Genomic DNA, 17,482 nt, shown 5'->3' with positions numbered 1-17,482 from the left:
AACCCAAAATTCCTAACTCACAAAAATAGCATATCATTAAAAGGGTCTCTAAACGAGCTATGAACCTAATCATTTGAATCAACGAGTTAACTTTAAACACCTGCAAAAGATTCCTGAGGTCTTTAAAACTCCCAGCCTGGTTCATCACTCAAAACCCCAATCATGGGTAAGACTGCCGACCTGACTGCTGTCCAGAAGGCCACTATTGACACCCTCAAGCAAGAGGGTAAGACACAGAAAGAAATTTCTGAACGAATAGGCTGTTCCCAGAGTGCTGTATCAAGGCACCTCAGTGGGAAGTCTGTGGGAAGGAAAAAGTGTGACAGAAAACGATGCACAACGAGAAGAGGTGACCGGACCCTGAGGAAGATTGTGGAGAAGGGCCGATTCCAGACCTTGGGGGACCTGCGGAAGCAGTGGACTGAGTCTGGAGTAGAAACATCCAGAGCCACCGTGCACAGGCGTGTGCAGGAAATGGGCTACAGGTGCCGCATTCCCCAGGTCAAGCCACTTTTGAACCAGAAACAGCGGCAGAAGCGCCTGACCTGGGCTACAGAGAAGCAGCACTGGACTGTTGCTCAGTGGTCCAAAGTACTTTTTTCGAATGAAAGCAAATTCTGCATGTCATTCGGAAATCAAGGTGCCAGAATCTGGAGGAAGACTGGGGAGAAGGAAATGCCAAAATGCCAGAAGTCCAGTGTCAAGTACCCACAGTCAGTGATGGTCTGGGGTGCCGTGTCAGCTGCTGGTGTTGGCCCACTGTGTTTTATCAAGGGCAGGGTCAATGCAGCTAGCTATCAGGAGATTTTGGAGCACTTCATGCTTCCATCTGCTGAAAAGCTTTATGGAGATGAAGATTTCATTTTTCAGCAAGACCTGGCACCTGCTCACAGTGCCAAAACCACTGGTAAATGGTTTACTGACCATGGTATCACTGTGCTCAATTGGCCTGCCAACTCTCCTGACCTGAACCCCATAGAGAATCTGTGGGATATTGTGAAGAGAACGTTGAGAGACTCAAGACCCAACACTCTGGATGAGCTAAAGGCCGCTATCAAAGCATCCTGGGCCTCCATAAGACCTCAGCTGTGCCACAGGCTGATTGCCTCCATGCCACGCCGCATTGAAGCAGTCATTTCTGCCAAAGGATTCCCGACCAAGTATTGAGTGCATAACTGTACATGATTATTTGAAGGTTGACGTTTTTTGTATTAAAAACACTTTTCTTTTATTGGTCGGATGAAATATGCTAATTTTGTGAGATAGGAATTTTGGGTTTTCATGAGCTGTATGCCAAAATCATCCGTATTAAGACAATAAAAGACCTGAAATATTTCAGTTAGTGTGCAATAAATCTAAAATATATGAATGTTAAATTTTCATCATGACATTATGGAAAATAATGAACTTTATCACAATATGCTAATATTTTGAGAAGGACCTGTATGTCACCCAATTCTTTCACAGGCAAGGTGGTTCTGTTAGTGGTTCATGGAATAGAAAGTTCTGGAACATTAACCTGTTGTCTTTTCGTTCATAAGCTAGCTCACTTTTCTCCCCATATTAGCTCATTTTTCTGAAGAAAACTCTGGATTTATACATTTCACTGTTGTTTTAGTTAATTAATCAATGCAGGCAAGATTAGCAAGCTGCTCTGCTGAAAAGATTATGCATGTTCTGAACAGATAAGTCAAGAGCAGCAGCAGCCGTCTGTCAGATCCCCCTCTGCACTAGCCCAAGAACCACCTGAGGAAGGAGGTGAGCAGCTGTGTGTTGAATTAATCGATTATGATGGAGAACTAGCATTAAAGAATATAAAATTGTTCCAAAATAAAAAAAAGCCTATAGTCTATTTATTTCAGAACGATTTTAGTTTAAAAAGCACCAGCTATCACTGAAACATTTAGTCAGTACTCTTGGACTCTCATCCCCCTGCTTGGCAGTAGGAACAGAGAACATTTCTAGTGTGTGCAGACTGAGTGACTGCTCTCAAACCAATCAGGGAAATGTTTACATTTTATGGAAATCTGAAGATTAAATAGCAACACCACATAGCCTCATATATGTATTTTTTCACCACAAATCTAATGCCATCACCGGTGAGTCTACAGTTTTAGAGCTAAATTAGACCTGCATGTGGGGCTACAAGAGGAAGACAGAGAGTAGTGGAGTATTGGTAGTAAAATCAAGTTTCCCTTTGTTGTTTTTGGTGAAATCACCAAAAACACCTTTAGGTAAAACAAAATGATGAGAGGTCACCTCAAATAATGATTATGATGCTATTACAAATGGTATTACAATATAGAAAATACTTTACTATTGTAGTATGAAATACTATATCATTTTTGTATGTCATGTGCACTACATAACCTGGTCCAGAATGATAACTAATAATATCATTAAAATGCATAGTTTTATGTAAAACAGCATAAACGTTTTCCACCGGCCTTATGGCTGGCTATGCAGGAGGGTGGTAATTTTTTACTCAGAAACAACTAAAGCTCAACAGAGGTCTAAAGTGACTTTTTATTGATGTGATGAGTACATAGTCTGTACTCAGACAGCAGTAGGTTCAGTTTTAAGAACTGAACCTACTGCTCTCAGCGACTCCTTAAATATGATAAATAGGTATGTAAGAAGAAAATGTAATCAATCGATTTGAAACAGTAAAGCATGTTTTCCTTTTTTACTGAGAATGAAATGTTTTTTAAAAGACTTTTTTGTCTGAACAAAGTTCTGTCCTGCAGTCCAAGCTCACTTGATGGCAGTATTGCACCCTTAAACTAGTCTGCCTGCCGCCGATGGACAGAAGAAGAAGAAGAACAACAACGATGGTGGCTACTTGAAGGCCCCCCTTACTGCAGCTGTCTGTGGGCTGCAGCTCCCGCTTAAAAAGGAGACGAAGACATGCAGCAGCTTTGGCTTCCGGTCCGAGAAAACATGGTGAGTTGCTGGCTGACTGGTCAGCCTTGGCTGGGTTGAGTGGTTGTAGGGGCTGAGAAAAGTGTTGGTTTGCAATGAAAGAAAAAAAGTAAATGAAATAAAAAGAGGTATTTAGTGTTTTTCCAAAGCCTAAAACACAGAAGTAGAATGAAAGAGTGAAGAAGTGGAGCCACTCTAGCTGTAGCAAGAAGAAGGACATTGCGCATGCGTGTGCGGAACGTTCCGTGACCGTTTTACATGTCAAATATATGTTTTGGCCTTTCAGATGTCGGCTGGAATTGGTGGCGTACTGGGTAGAGCCGCTGGGCAGGCAAGCGTGTGCTCCCTGGTTCGATTCCCGTCATTTCCAGTTTTTGTTTTTACTTTGCCGCCATTTTGCTCCCCCCCACTTCAAATCATCATGTCTAAGCATAGGTCGTCGCTATCACATTCTCAAACTTTCATAACCTTCAGGAAAAATAGCACATTGTCACAGGGTTTAAACAAGAACTGACACTTGTAATACTTTATCTACATCATTTATTATTTCAATTCCCATACATTGCAGCTACATGTAGATGTGTAGCAGTTCCACGTGGCTTTAAAACACCGTTGCCTTTATAAGACTCAAAGCTTGGACTCCTTTAGCTTACACACCGTGTGTCATTTTTTTTCCTGAGAAGGAAAAATGGAGAAATCGCCGGTGCACTTTCTCTGTCATCTCCTTCAAAGGACTGCTGTCTAATCTTTCAGATTGTGTTTTTCAGCAAGAAAATAATAGGTAACATGCCAGGACTGTAGTTGACATGCCTCTTGAGATCAAACTGGGACACTCGTGGGATGCATCTAGGTGAAATAAACCATAACAATGTCTGCTCTCAAAGCATGCATCACGCTGCCAGTATACAGCCAGTCTTAATGGTCATTTTTATTCTCTGTTTTTATCCCAGGTGCTTGGTAGGAAACCCCAGAGAGAGGAGCTCTGTTGCGTAGCTGCTGAAGCATCCGTACCTCCGGCTGAAGCCACGTTATCTCCTGATCCAGGTACAGATGAGGAAAGTAAAAGGATTGACGTTGTTTGGTGCCAACAACACGCATTGTCTACAGTCCAAACGGCAACCGTAAGAGGATCCTAACAGACCTGCCAACCTCTCAGCCTACGAGCAGCAGAATCCTCTGAGCAGCTGATGTGAGACTTATATTGTGTAGCATCTTCTACCCCCCTACCCACCCCTATTCAACGCTAACTTTACTGTTTTCTTCTTCCTATTATTTATTTATTCTTTACAGAATTTGGCCAGAACTGTACAGCAGCAGCAGCAGCAGAAGAGGCTGGATGTCACAGAGTGTACATAGACCAATCGCATCCTGTTTCTGCTCACATGCTCGCCCTCAGCTGCACTTCACTCCACCCACTACCTTCTCCGTGTCAGAGAAGGAAATCAATAGACTGTTTCAGAGGCAGGAACCCTGTAAAGCAGCTGAGCCGGACTATGTCTCCCCATCCGCCCTGAAGCGCTGTGCTGATCGGCTGTCTCCGTGTGTTCGCAGACATTTTTAACACCTCACTGGAGACATGACATGTGCCTGCCTGCTTTAAAGCATCCACCATCATCCCTGTCTCCAAGAAACCAAGGACCACAGGACTAAATGACTTCAGACCCATCACCCTGCCCTCTGTGGTATTGAAGTCCATCAGGACTAAAACCTCTCGCGACAGAAACACCTTCTTTCCCTCTGCAGCTAGCCTCATTAACAAGGCCCCGGTCCTCCACTGACACTTCCCCCTTGCAAATAATACTAATATCTCAGCACATGTCGATACTATTTTATTCAATTTTATATTGTTATTGTATTCTCATGACATTCCTATACAACTTGTTTTTGCTTTTTAACTATATATTTCCAGATGTATTTATGTCAACTGTATGTGTGTCTATGTCTAGCACCTTACCACCAAAGCAAATTCCTGGTACGTGTGAAACACTACTCGTTTTTTTTTCTGATTCTGATCCTGAAATGTTGCTTGAGGTTGTCATTTTTCAATAAAAGACATTTAATTGCTTTCCATCTTACACTGACTATTAGTTTTGGTGTGACCTGATGAGCTTAGTAGTCTCTCCTCTCAGAAAAAAGGCTGACAGCGGCAGAAGTCCCCGTTCACCTGGCCGAGGGAATGCTCCTTCTTTTCACTGGGCGATCTTCACGCTTCCAATTTTCCTGCCCGGCCTGTTTTTCGATAACAGTGATGATCACCTGACCATACATGTTGAAACACTTTCTGATCAATATAAAAAAAAATATGATTCATGTACGTGGCTGGTTGGCAGGACAGAAGTGATGTGTAAGCAGGTTCTCTCTCCAAAATAGGTTTGGTACTCCTGAGGGCCATGCTGGATTATGGATGTGTTGCTCATATGTCAGCTGCTGACTCTTAATTTTGCAAAAACCTAGATGCCTTGCAATCTTAGGCCCTGAAAACATGTGGTGGAACATTCAGAACATGGTCAGTGTCGGCAAGGCAGGTGGAAATGGGTGATGTGCCACTAAGAAGATCTGAAATGGTGCTGACAGATTCGGCCAGTCTCCAGTGGCATGTGGCAATACCTCTTGTAGCCCCCATCTTAAATGACTGCTGGCAGCCTAGGAGTAGATCATTCACAATATAGCCCTCGAGCCCCACGTTCTTCCATCGCTCCCTGGGTTTTTCCATTACTTACATGTAGAATTTAATATCCAGAATGAACTAAAGGGCAAGTAGACGCATGGTGTTGCCTTGTTCACAATTACTTTGATAAATACTACCCATATTCAGTGTTAGTGTTGACTGGATGGTTCTAAGGATCCACATAGCGGGGTTGAATGTTCCATCTACAGAAGTAGAGTATATCATTTAAAATACACTGGTTGTTTATGAATTCATTCTGTTGAACTGCTAGCAATTCATTTGCTTTACAGCTGATAGAAGAGAAGGGGTTGAGTAGGCCATTCAAATTCCATGAAATAAGTCAGAAATCAAGTCACTCGTTAGGCGTTTATGAACACAGGATGACAAGAACCCTGGGATGTCAGTGATACTGGAACACATCTAGATAACTGTCAGAGTTAGACACACTGATAAACTCAGAGAAGGTATGCAATGAAGACACAAGCGAGTCAAAGTTATCTTTGGCTGGCCAGGGAGAGACAGTCTGCTGCTAATCAGTGACTTCCTTCTCTCAAAGGAGCTGCTCTCTGAACACACTTTTTTATTAGTTCATAAAACACTCAAGATAAATGTGAAATGTATTCAAACCACTTCCATCAAAGTTGACCAAACTAAATAAATGAAAATGTCTTTTAATGATAATTCATAAGGATAAAGAAACTTCTTAACCAAGCAGTGATAATTTGTGTACAAATCTTCCAACAATAACATTCAAAGAAGGGCTGCTAATAGGGGGGGCGGCAGTGAACAGGACACGAAGGTTCAGTAATCCCTTGTTTAAGAACTGAACCTACTGCTCTCAGCGACTCCTTAAATATGATAAATAGGTACGTAACAAGAAAATGTAATCAATCGATTTGAAACAGTAAAGCATGTTTTCCTTTTTTACTGAGAATGAAATGTTTTTTAAAAGACTTTATTTGTCTGAAGAAAGTTCTGTCCTGCAGTCCAAGCTCACTTGATGGCAGTATTGCACCCTTAAACTAGTCTGCCTGCCGCCGATGGACAGAAGAAGAAGAAGAACAACAACGATGGTGGCTACTTGAAGGCCCCTTTACTGCAGCTGTCTGTGGGCTGCAGCTCCCGCTTAAAAAGGAGACGAAGACATGCAGCAGCTTTGGCTTCCGGTCCGAGAAAACATGGTGAGTTGCTGGCTGACTGGTCAGCCTTGGCTGGGTTGAGTGGTTGTAGGGGCTGAGAAAAGTGTTGGTTTGCAATGAAAGAAAAAAAGTAAATGAAATAAAAAGAGGTATTTAGTGTTTTTCCAAAGCCTAAAACACAGAAGTAGAATGAAAGAGTGAAGAAGTGGAGCCACTCTAGCTGTAGCAAGAAGAAGGACATTGCGCATGCGTGTGCGGAACGTTCCGTGACCGTTTTACATGTCAAATATATGTTTTGGCCTTTCAGATGTCGGCTGGAATTGGTGGCGTACTGGGTAGAGCCGCTGGGCCGGCAAGCGTGTGCTCCCTGGTTCGATTCCCGTCATTTCCAGTTTTTGTTTTTACTTTGCCGCCATTTTGCTCCCCCCCACTTCAAATCATCATGTCTAAGCATAGGTCGTCGCTATCACATTCTCAAACTTTCATAACCTTCAGGAAAAATAGCACATTGTCACTGGGTTTAAACAAGAACTGACACTTGTAATACTTTATCTACATCATTTATTATTTCAATTCCCATACATTGCAGCTACATGTAGATGTGTAGCAGTTCCACGTGGCTTTAAAACACCGTTGCCTTTATAAGACTCAAAGCTTGGACTCCTTTAGCTTACACACCGTGTGTCATTTTTTTTCCTGAGAAGGAAAAATGGAGAAATCGCCGGTGCACTTTCTCTGTCATCTCCTTCAAAGCACTGCTGTCTAATCTTTCAGATTGTGTTTTTCAGCAAGAAAATAATAGGTAACATGCCAGGACTGTAGTTGACATGCCTCTTGAGATCAAACTGGGACACTCGTGGGATGCATCTAGGTGAAATAAACCATAACAATGTCTGCTCTCAAAGCATGCATCACGCTGCCAGTATACAGCCAGTCTTAATGGTCATTTTTATTCTCTGTTTTTATCCCAGGTGCTTGGTAGGAAACCCCTGAGAGAGGAGCTCTGTTGCGTAGCTGCTGAAGCATCCGTACCTCCGGCTGAAGCCACGTTATCTCCTGATCCAGGTACAGATGAGGAAAGTAAAAGGATTGACGTTGTTTGGTGCCAACAACACGCATTGTCTACAGTCCAAACGGCAACCGTAAGAGGATCCTAACAGACCTGCCAACCTCTCAGCCTACGAGCAGCAGAATCCTCTGAGCAGCTGATGTGAGACTTATATTGTGTAGCATCTTCTACCCCCCTACCCACCCCTATTCAACGCTAACTTTACTGTTTTCTTCTTCCTATTATTTATTTATTCTTTACAGAATTTGGCCAGAACTGTACAGCAGCAGCAGCAGCAGAAGAGGCTGGATGTCACAGAGTGTACATAGACCAATCGCATCCTGTTTCTGCTCACATGCTCGCCCTCAGCTGCACTTCACTCCACCCACTACCTTCTCCGTGTCAGAGAAGGAAGTCAATAGACTGTTTCAGAGGCAGGAACCCTGTAAAGCAGCTGAGCCGGACTATGTCTCCCCATCCGCCCTGAAGCGCTGTGCTGATCGGCTGTCTCCGTGTGTTCGCAGACATTTTTAACACCTCACTGGAGACATGCCATGTGCCTGCCTGCTTTAAAGCATCCACCATCATCCCTGTCTCCAAGAAACCAAGGACCACAGGACTAAATGACTTCAGACCCATCACCCTGCCCTCTGTGGTAATGAAGTCCATCAGGACTAAAACCTCTCGCGACAGAAACACCTTCTTTCCCTCTGCAGCTAGCCTCATTAACAAGGCCCCGGTCCTCCACTGACACTTCCCCCTTGCAAATAATACGAATATCTCAGCACATGTCGATACTATTTTATTCAATTTTATATTGTTATTGTATTCTCATGACATTCCTATACAACTTGTTTTTGCTTTTTAACTATACATTTCCAGATGTATTTATGTCAACTGTATGTGTGTCTATGTCTAGCACCTTACCACCAAAGCAAATTCCTGGTACGTGTGAAACACTACTCGTTTTTTTTCTGATTCTGATCCTGAAATGTTGCTTGAGGTTGTCATTTTTCAATAAAAGACATTTAATTGCTTTCCATCTTACACTGACTATTAGTTTTGGTGTGACCTGATGAGCTTAGTAGTCTCTCCTCTCAGAAAAAAGGCTGACAGCGGCAGAAGTCCCCGTTCACCTGGCCGAGGGAATGCTCCTTCTTTTCACTGGGCGATCTTCACGCTTCCAATTTTCCTGCCCGGCCTGTTTTTCGATAACAGTGATGATCACCTGACCATACATGTTGAAACACTTTCTGATCAATATTAAAAAAATATGATTCATGTACGTGGCTGGTTGGCAGGACAGAAGTGATGTGTAAGCAGGTTCTCTCTCCAAAATAGGTTTGGTACTCCTGAGGGCCATGCTGGATTATGGATGTGTTGCTCATATGTCTACTGCTGACTCTTAATTTTGCAAAAACCTAGATGCCTTGCAATCTTAGGCCCTGAAAACATGTGGTGGAACATTCAGAACATGGTCAGTATCGGCAAGGCAGGTGGAAATGGGTGATGTGCCACTAAGAAGATCTGAAATGGTGCTGACAGATTCGGCCAGTCTCCAGTGGCATGTGGCAATACCTCTTGTAGCCCCCATCTTAAATGACTGCTGGCAGCCTAGGAGTAGATCATTCACAATATAGCCCTCGAGCCCCACGTTCTTCCATCGCTCCCTGGGTTTTTCCATTACTTACATGTAGAATTTAATATCCAGAATGAACTAAAGGGCAAGTAGACGCATGGTGTTGCCTTGTTCACAATTACTTTGATAAATACTACCCATATTCAGTGTTAGTGTTGACTGGATGGTTCTAAGGATCCACATAGCGGGGTTGAATGTTCCATCTACAGAAGTAGAGTATATCATTTAAAATACACTGGTTGTTTATGAATTCATTCTGTTGAACTGCTAGCAATTCATTTGCTTTACAGCTGATAGAAGAGAAGGGGTTGAGTAGGCCATTCAAATTCCATGAAATAAGTCAGAAATCAAGTCACTCGTTAGGCGTTTATGAACACAGGATGACAAGAACCCTGGGATGTCAGTGATACTGGAACACATCTAGATAACTGTCAGAGTTAGACACACTGATAAACTCAGAGAAGGTATGCAATGAAGACACAAGCGAGTCAAAGTTATCTTTGGCTGGCCAGGGAGAGACAGTCTGCTGCTAATCAGTGACTTCCTTCTCTCAAAGGAGCTGCTCTCTGAACACATTTTTTATTAGTTCATAAAACACTCAAGATAAATGTGAAATGTATTCAAACCACTTCCATCAAAGTTGACCAAACTAAATAAATGAAAATGTCTTTTAATGATAATTCATAAGGATAAAGAAACTTCTTAACCAAGCAGTGATAATTTGTGTACAAATCTTCCAACAATAACATTCAAAGAAGGGCTGCTAATAGGGGGGGCGGCAGTGAACAGGACACGAAGGTTCAGTAATCCCTTGTTTAAGAACTGAACCTACTGCTCTCAGCGACTCCTTAAATATGATAAATAGGTACGTAAGAAGAAAATGTAATCAATCGATTTGAAACAGTAAAGCATGTTTTCCTTTTTTACTGAGAATGAAATGTTTTTTAAAAGACTTTATTTGTCTGAAGAAAGTTCTGTCCTGCAGTCCAAGCTCACTTGATGGCAGTATTGCACCCTTAAACTAGTCTGCCTGCCGCCGATGGACAGAAGAAGAAGAAGAAGAAGACGAAGAACAACAACGATGGTGGCTACTTGAAGGCCCCTTTACTGCAGCTGTCTGTGGGCTGCAGCTCCCGCTTAAAAAGGAGACGAAGACATGCAGCAGCTTTGGCTTCCGGTCCGAGAAAACATGGTGAGTTGCGGGCTGACTGGTCAGCCTTGGCTGGGTTGAGTGGTTGTAGGGGCTGAGAAAAGTGTTGGTTTGCAATGAAAGAAAAAACGTAAATGACATAAAAAGAGGTATTTAGTGTTTTTCCAAAGCCTAAAACACAGAAGTAGAATGAAAGAGTGAAGAAGTGGAGCCACTCTAGCTGTAGCAAGAAGAAGGACATTGCGCATGCGTGGGTGGAACGTTCCGTGACCGTTTTACATGTCAAATATATGTTTTGGCCTTTCAGATGTCGGCTGGAATTGGTGGCGTACTGGGTAGAGCCGCTGGGCCGGCAAGCGTGTGCTCCCTGGTTCGATTCCCGTGATTTCCAGTTTTTGTTTTTGTTTTTACTTTGCCGCCATTTTGCTCCCCCCCACTTCAAATCATCATGTCTAAGCATAGATCGTCGCTATCACATTCTCAAACTTTCATAACCTTCAGGAAAAATAGCACATTGTCACAGGGTTTAAACAAGAACTGACACTTGTAATACTTTATCTACATCATTTATTATTTCAATTCCCATACATTGCAGCTACATGTAGATGTGTAGCAGTTCCACGTGGCTTTAAAACACCGTTGCCTTTATAAGACTCAAAGCTTGGACTCCTTTAGCTTACACACCGTGTGTCATTTTTTTTCCTGAGAAGGAAAAATGGAGAAATCGCCGGTGCACTTTCTCTGTCATCTCCTTCAAAGGACTGCTGTCTAATCTTTCAGATTGTGTTTTTCAGCAAGAAAATAATAGGTAACATGCCAGGACTGTAGTTGACATGCCTCTTGAGATCAAACTGGGACACTCGTGGGATGCATCTAGGTGAAATAAACCATAACAATGTCTGCTCTCAAAGCATGCATCACGCTGCCAGTATACAGCCAGTCTTAATGGTCATTTTTATTCTCTGTTTTTATCCCAGGTGCTTGGTAGGAAACCCCAGAGAGAGGAGCTCTGTTGCGTAGCTGCTGAAGCATCCGTACCTCCGGCTGAAGCCACGTTATCTCCTGATCCAGGTACAGATGAGGAAAGTAAAAGGATTGACGTTGTTTGGTGCCAACAACACGCATTGTCTACAGTCCAAACGGCAACCGTAAGAGGATCCTAACAGACCTGCCAACCTCTCAGCCTACGAGCAGCAGAATCCTCTGAGCAGCTGATGTGAGACTTATATTGTGTAGCATCTTCTACCCCCCTACCCACCCCTATTCAACGCTAACTTTACTGTTTTCTTCTTCCTATTATTTATTTATTCTTTACAGAATTTGGCCAGAACTGTACAGCAGCAGCAGCAGCAGAAGAGGCTGGATGTCACAGAGTGTACATAGACCAATCGCATCCTGTTTCTGCTCACATGCTCGCCCTCAGCTGCACTTCACTCCACCCACTACCTTCTCCGTGTCAGAGAAGGAAGTCAATAGACTGTTTCAGAGGCAGGAACCCTGTAAAGCAGCTGAGCCGGACTATGTCTCCCCATCCGCCCTGAAGCGCTGTGCTGATCGGCTGTCTCCGGTGTTCGCAGACATTTTTAACACCTCACTGGAGACATGACATGTGCCTGCCTGCTTTAAAGCATCCACCATCATCCCTGTCTCCAAGAAACCAAGGACCACAGGACTAAATGACTTCAGACCCATCACCCTGCCCTCTGTGGTAATGAAGTCCATCAGGACTAAAACCTCTCGCGACAGAAACACCTTCTTTCCCTCTGCAGCTAGCCTCATTAACAAGGCCCCGGTCCTCCACTGACACTTCCCCCTTGCAAATAATACGAATATCTCAGCACATGTCGATACTATTTTATTCAATTTTATATTGTTATTGTATTCTCATGACATTCCTATACAACTTGTTTTTGCTTTTTAACTATATATTTCCAGATGTATTTATGTCAACTGTATGTGTGTCTATGTCTAGCACCTTACCACCAAAGCAAATTCCTGGTACGTGTGAAACACTACTCGTTTTTTTTCTGATTCTGATCCTGAAATGTTGCTTGAGGTTGTCATTTTTCAATAAAAGACATTTAATTGCTTTCCATCTTACACTGACTATTAGTTTTGGTGTGACCTGATGAGCTTAGTAGTCTCTCCTCTCAGAAAAAAGGCTGACAGCGGCAGAAGTCCCCGTTCACCTGGCCGAGGGAATGCTCCTTCTTTTCACTGGGCGATCTTCACGCTTCCAATTTTCCTGCCCGGCCTGTTTTTCGATAACAGTGATGATCACCTGACCATACATGTTGAAACACTTTCTGATCAATATAAAAAAAAATATGATTCATGTACGTGGCTGGTTGGCAGGACAGAAGTGATGTGTAAGCAGGTTCTCTCTCCAAAATAGGTTTGGTACTCCTGAGGGCCATGCTGGATTATGGATGTGTTGCTCATATGTCTACTGCTGACTCTTAATTTTGCAAAAACCTAGATGCCTTGCAATCTTAGGCCCTGAAAACATGTGGTGGAACATTCAGAACATGGTCAGTATCGGCAAGGCAGGTGGAAATGGGTGATGTGCCACTAAGAAGATCTGAAATGGTGCTGACAGATTCGGCCAGTCTCCAGTGGCATGTGGCAATACCTCTTGTAGCCCCCATCTTAAATGACTGCTGGCAGCCTAGGAGTAGATCATTCACAATATAGCCCTCGAGCCCCACGTTCTTCCATCGCTCCCTGGGTTTTTCCATTACTTACATGTAGAATTTAATATCCAGAATGAACTAAAGGGCAAGTAGACGCATGGTGTTGCCTTGTTCACAATTACTTTGATAAATACTACCCATATTCAGTGTTAGTGTTGACTGGATGGTTCTAAGGATCCACATAGCGGGGTTGAATGTTCCATCTACAGAAGTAGAGTATATCATTTAAAATACACTGGTTGTTTATGAATTCATTCTGTTGAACTGCTAGCAATTCATTTGCTTTACAGCTGATAGAAGAGAAGGGGTTGAGTAGGCCATTCAAATTCCATGAAATAAGTCAGAAATCAAGTCACTCGTTAGGCGTTTATGAACACAGGATGACAAGAACCCTGGGATGTCAGTGATACTGGAACACATCTAGATAACTGTCAGAGTTAGACACACTGATAAACTCAGAGAAGGTATGCAATGAAGACACAAGCGAGTCAAAGTTATCTTTGGCTGGCCAGGGAGAGACAGTCTGCTGCTAATCAGTGACTTCCTTCTCTCAAAGGAGCTGCTCTCTGAACACACTTTTTTATTAGTTCATAAAACACTCAAGATAAATGTGAAATGTATTCAAACCACTTCCATCAAAGTTGACCAAACTAAATAAATGAACATGTCTTTTAATGATAATTCATAAGGATAAAGAAACTTCTTAACCAAGCAGTGATAATTTGTGTACAAATCTTCCAACAATAACATTCAAAGAAGGGCTGCTAATAGGGGGGGCGGCAGTGAACAGGACACGAAGGTTCAGTAATCCCTTGTTTAAGAACTGAACCTACTGCTCTCAGCGACTCCTTAAATATGATAAATAGGTACGTAAGAAGAAAATGTAATCAATCGATTTGAAACAGTAAAGCATGTTTTCCTTTTTTACTGAGAATGAAATGTTTTTTAAAAGACTTTATTTGTCTGAAGAAAGTTCTGTCCTGCAGTCCAAGCTCACTTGATGGCAGTATTGCACCCTTAAACTAGTCTGCCTGCCGCCGATGGACAGAAGAAGAAGAAGAACAACAACGATGGTGGCTACTTGAATGCCCCTTTACTGCAGCTGTCTGTGGGCTGCAGCTCCCGCTTAAAAAGGAGACGAAGACATGCAGCAGCTTTGGCTTCCGGTCCGAGAAAACATGGTGAGTTGCGGGCTGACTGGTCAGCCTTGGCTGGGTTGAGTGGTTGTAGGGGCTGAGAAAAGTGTTGGTTTGCAATGAAAGAAAAAAAGTAAATGAAATAAAAAGAGGTATTTAGTGTTTTTCCAAAGCCTAAAACACAGAAGTAGAATGAAAGAGTGAAGAAGTGGAGCCACTCTAGCTGTAGCAAGAAGAAGGACATTGCGCATGCGTGTGCGGAACGTTCCGTGACCGTTTTACATGTCAAATATATGTTTTGGCCTTTCAGATGTCGGCTGGAATTGGTGGCGTACTGGGTAGAGCCGCTGGGCCGGCAAGCGTGTGCTCCCTGGTTCGATTCCTGTGATTTCCAGTTTTTGTTTTTGTTTTTACTTTGCCGCCATTTTGCTCCCCCCCACTTCAAATCATCATGTCTAAGCATAGGTCGTCGCTATCACATTCTCAAACTTTCATAACCTTCAGGAAAAATAGCACATTGTCACAGGGTTTAAACAAGAACTGACACTTGTAATACTTTATCTACATCATTTATTATTTCAATTCCCATACATTGCAGCTACATGTAGATGTGTAGCAGTTCCACGTGGCTTTAAAACACTGTTGCCTTTATAAGACTCAAAGCTTGGACTCCTTTAGCTTACACACCGTGTGTCATTTTTTTTCCTGAGAAGAAAAAATGGAGAAATCGCCGGTGCACTTTCTCTGTCATCTCCTTCAAAGGACTGCTGTCTAATCTTTCAGATTGTGTTTTTCAGCAAGAAAATAATAGGTAACATGCCAGGACTGTAGTTGACATGCCTCTTGAGATCAAACTGGGACACTCGTGGGATGCATCTAGGTGAAATAAACCATAACAATGTCTGCTCTCAAAGCATGCATCACGCTGCCAGTATACAGCCAGTCTTAATGGTCATTTTTATTCTCTGTTTTTATCCCAGGTGCTTGGTAGGAAACCCCAGAGAGAGGAGCTCTGTTGCGTAGCTGCTGAAGCATCCGTACCTCTGGCTGAAGCCACGTTATCTCCTGATCCAGGTACAGATGAGGAAAGTAAAAGGATTGACGTTGTTTGGTGCCAACAACACGCATTGTCTACAGTCCAAACGGCAACCGTAAGAGGATCCTAACAGACCTGCCAACCTCTCAGCCTACGAGCAGCAGAATCCTCTGAGCAGCTGATGTGAGACTTATATTGTGTAGCATCTTCTACCCCCCTACCCACCCCTATTCAACGCTAACTTTACTGTTTTCTTCTTCCTATTATTTATTTATTCTTTACAGAATTTGGCCAGAACTGTACAGCAGCAGCAGCAGCAGAAGAGGCTGGATGTCACAGAGTGTACATAGACCAATCGCATCCTGTTTCTGCTCACATGCTCGCACTCAGCTGCACTTCACTCCACCCACTACCTTCTCCGTGTCAGAGAAGGAAGTCAATAGACTGTTTCAGAGGCAGGAACCCTGTAAAGCAGCTGAGCCGGACTATGTCTCCCCATCCGCCCTGAAGCGCTGTGCTGATCGGCTGTCTCCGGTGTTCGCAGACATTTTTAACACCTCACTGGAGACATGCCATGTGCCTGCCTGCTTTAAAGCATCCACCATCATCCCTGTCTCCAAGAAACCAAGGACCACAGGACTAAATGACTTCAGACCCATCACCCTGCCCTCTGTGGTATTGAAGTCCATCAGGACTAAAACCTCTCGCGACAGAAACACCTTCTTTCCCTCTGCAGCTAGCCTCATTAACAAGGCCCCGGTCCTCCACTGACACTTCCCCCTTGCAAATAATACTAATATCTCAGCACATGTCGATACTATTTTATTCAATTTTATATTGTTATTGTATTCTCATGACATTCCTATACAACTTGTTTTTGCTTTTTAACTATACATTTCCAGATGTATTTATGTCAACTGTATGTGTGTCTATGTCTAGCACCTTACCACCAAAGCAAATTCCTGGTACGTGTGAAACACTACTCGTTTTTTTTCTGATTCTGATCCTGAAATGTTGCTTGAGGTTGTCATTTTTCAATAAAAGACATTTAATTGCTTTCCATCTTACACTGACTATTAGTTTTGGTGTGACCTGATGAGCTTAGTAGTCTCTCCTCTCAGAAAAAAGGCTGACAGCGGCAGAAGTCCCCGTTCACCTGGCCGAGGGAATGCTCCTTCTTTTCACTGGGCGATCTTCACGCTTCCAATTTTCCTGCCCGGCCTGTTTTTCGATAACAGTGATGATCACCTGACCATACATGTTGAAACACTTTCTGATCAATATAAAAAAAAATATGATTCATGTACGTGGCTGGTTGGCAGGACAGAAGTGATGTGTAAGCAGGTTCTCTCTCCAAAATAGGTTTGGTACTCCTGAGGGCCATGCTGGATTATGGATGTGTTGCTCATATGTCAGCTGCTGACTCTTAATTTTGCAAAAACCTAGATGCCTTGCAATCTTAGGCCCTGAAAACATGTGGTGGAACATTCAGAACATGGTCAGTATCGGCAAGGCAGGTGGAAATGGGTGATGTGCCACTAAGAAGATCTGAAATGGTGCTGACAGATTCGGCCAGTCTCCAGTGGCATGTGGCAATACCTCTTGTAGCCCCCATCTTAAATGACTGCTGGCAGCCTAGGAGTAGATCATTCACAATATAGCCCTCGAGCCCCACGTTCTTCCATCGCTCCCTGGGTTTTTCCATTACTTACATGTAGAATTTAATATCCAGAATGAACTAAAGGGCAAGTAGACGCATGGTGTTGCCTTGTTCACAATTACTTTGATAAATACTACCCATATTCAGTGTTAGTGTTGACTGGATGGTTCTAAGGATCCACATAGCGGGGTTGAATGTTCCATCTACAGAAGTAGAGTATATCATTTAAAATACACTGGTTGTTTATGAATTCATTCTGTTGAACTGCTAGCAATTCATTTGCTTTACAGCTGATAGAAGAGAAGGGGTTGAGTAGGCCATTCAAATTCCATGAAATAAGTCAGAAATCAAGTCACTCGTTAGGCGTTTATGAACACAGGATGACAAGACC

The 17,482-nt window shown here is 43.0% G+C and overlaps 4 long non-coding RNA genes across 10 annotated transcripts; all 4 read left to right on the top strand.

Annotated features, from left to right (window-relative positions):
- The first annotated feature begins 2,855 nt into the window (after positions 1-2,855).
- LOC124878410 lies at positions 2,856-4,916 on the top strand. Its single transcript, XR_007040763.1, has 3 exons — positions 2,856-2,943; positions 3,873-4,111; positions 4,213-4,916. It is a non-coding gene; the product is annotated as an uncharacterized LOC124878410 (long non-coding RNA).
- A 1,421-nt stretch (positions 4,917-6,337) lies between these two features.
- Positions 6,338-8,751, top strand: LOC124878362. 3 transcript variants are annotated; one of them, XR_007040729.1, is made up of 4 exons: positions 6,338-6,456; positions 6,564-6,771; positions 7,518-7,939; positions 8,041-8,751. It is a non-coding gene; the product is annotated as an uncharacterized LOC124878362 (long non-coding RNA). The 3 variants fall into 3 exon arrangements; XR_007040730.1 differs by having other exon boundaries at positions 6,346-6,456; positions 6,577-6,771; XR_007040731.1 differs by having other exon boundaries at positions 6,350-6,456; positions 7,701-7,939.
- Positions 8,752-10,266: 1,515 nt separating this feature from the next.
- LOC124878368 lies at positions 10,267-12,589 on the top strand. 2 transcript variants are annotated; one of them, XR_007040733.1, is made up of 4 exons: positions 10,267-10,281; positions 10,402-10,608; positions 11,544-11,782; positions 11,884-12,589. It is a non-coding gene; the product is annotated as an uncharacterized LOC124878368 (long non-coding RNA). The 2 variants fall into 2 exon arrangements; XR_007040732.1 differs by having other exon boundaries at positions 10,389-10,608.
- Positions 12,590-14,309: 1,720 nt separating this feature from the next.
- Positions 14,310-16,425, top strand: LOC124878381. 4 transcript variants are annotated; one of them, XR_007040744.1, is made up of 4 exons: positions 14,340-14,440; positions 15,193-15,275; positions 15,376-15,614; positions 15,716-16,425. It is a non-coding gene; the product is annotated as an uncharacterized LOC124878381 (long non-coding RNA). The 4 variants fall into 4 exon arrangements; XR_007040745.1 differs by lacking the exon at positions 15,193-15,275 and having other exon boundaries at positions 14,310-14,440; XR_007040743.1 differs by having other exon boundaries at positions 15,193-15,614.
- Positions 16,426-17,482: the final 1,057 nt, after the last annotated feature.

Source organism: Girardinichthys multiradiatus, chromosome 12, assembly GCF_021462225.1.
Source record: "Girardinichthys multiradiatus isolate DD_20200921_A chromosome 12, DD_fGirMul_XY1, whole genome shotgun sequence".
In the NCBI taxonomy this organism is placed as follows: Eukaryota; Metazoa; Chordata; class Actinopteri; order Cyprinodontiformes; family Goodeidae; genus Girardinichthys; species Girardinichthys multiradiatus.
Note: the sequence above shows the minus strand (reverse complement) of the source record. Positions and strands in the feature narration are given on the sequence as shown.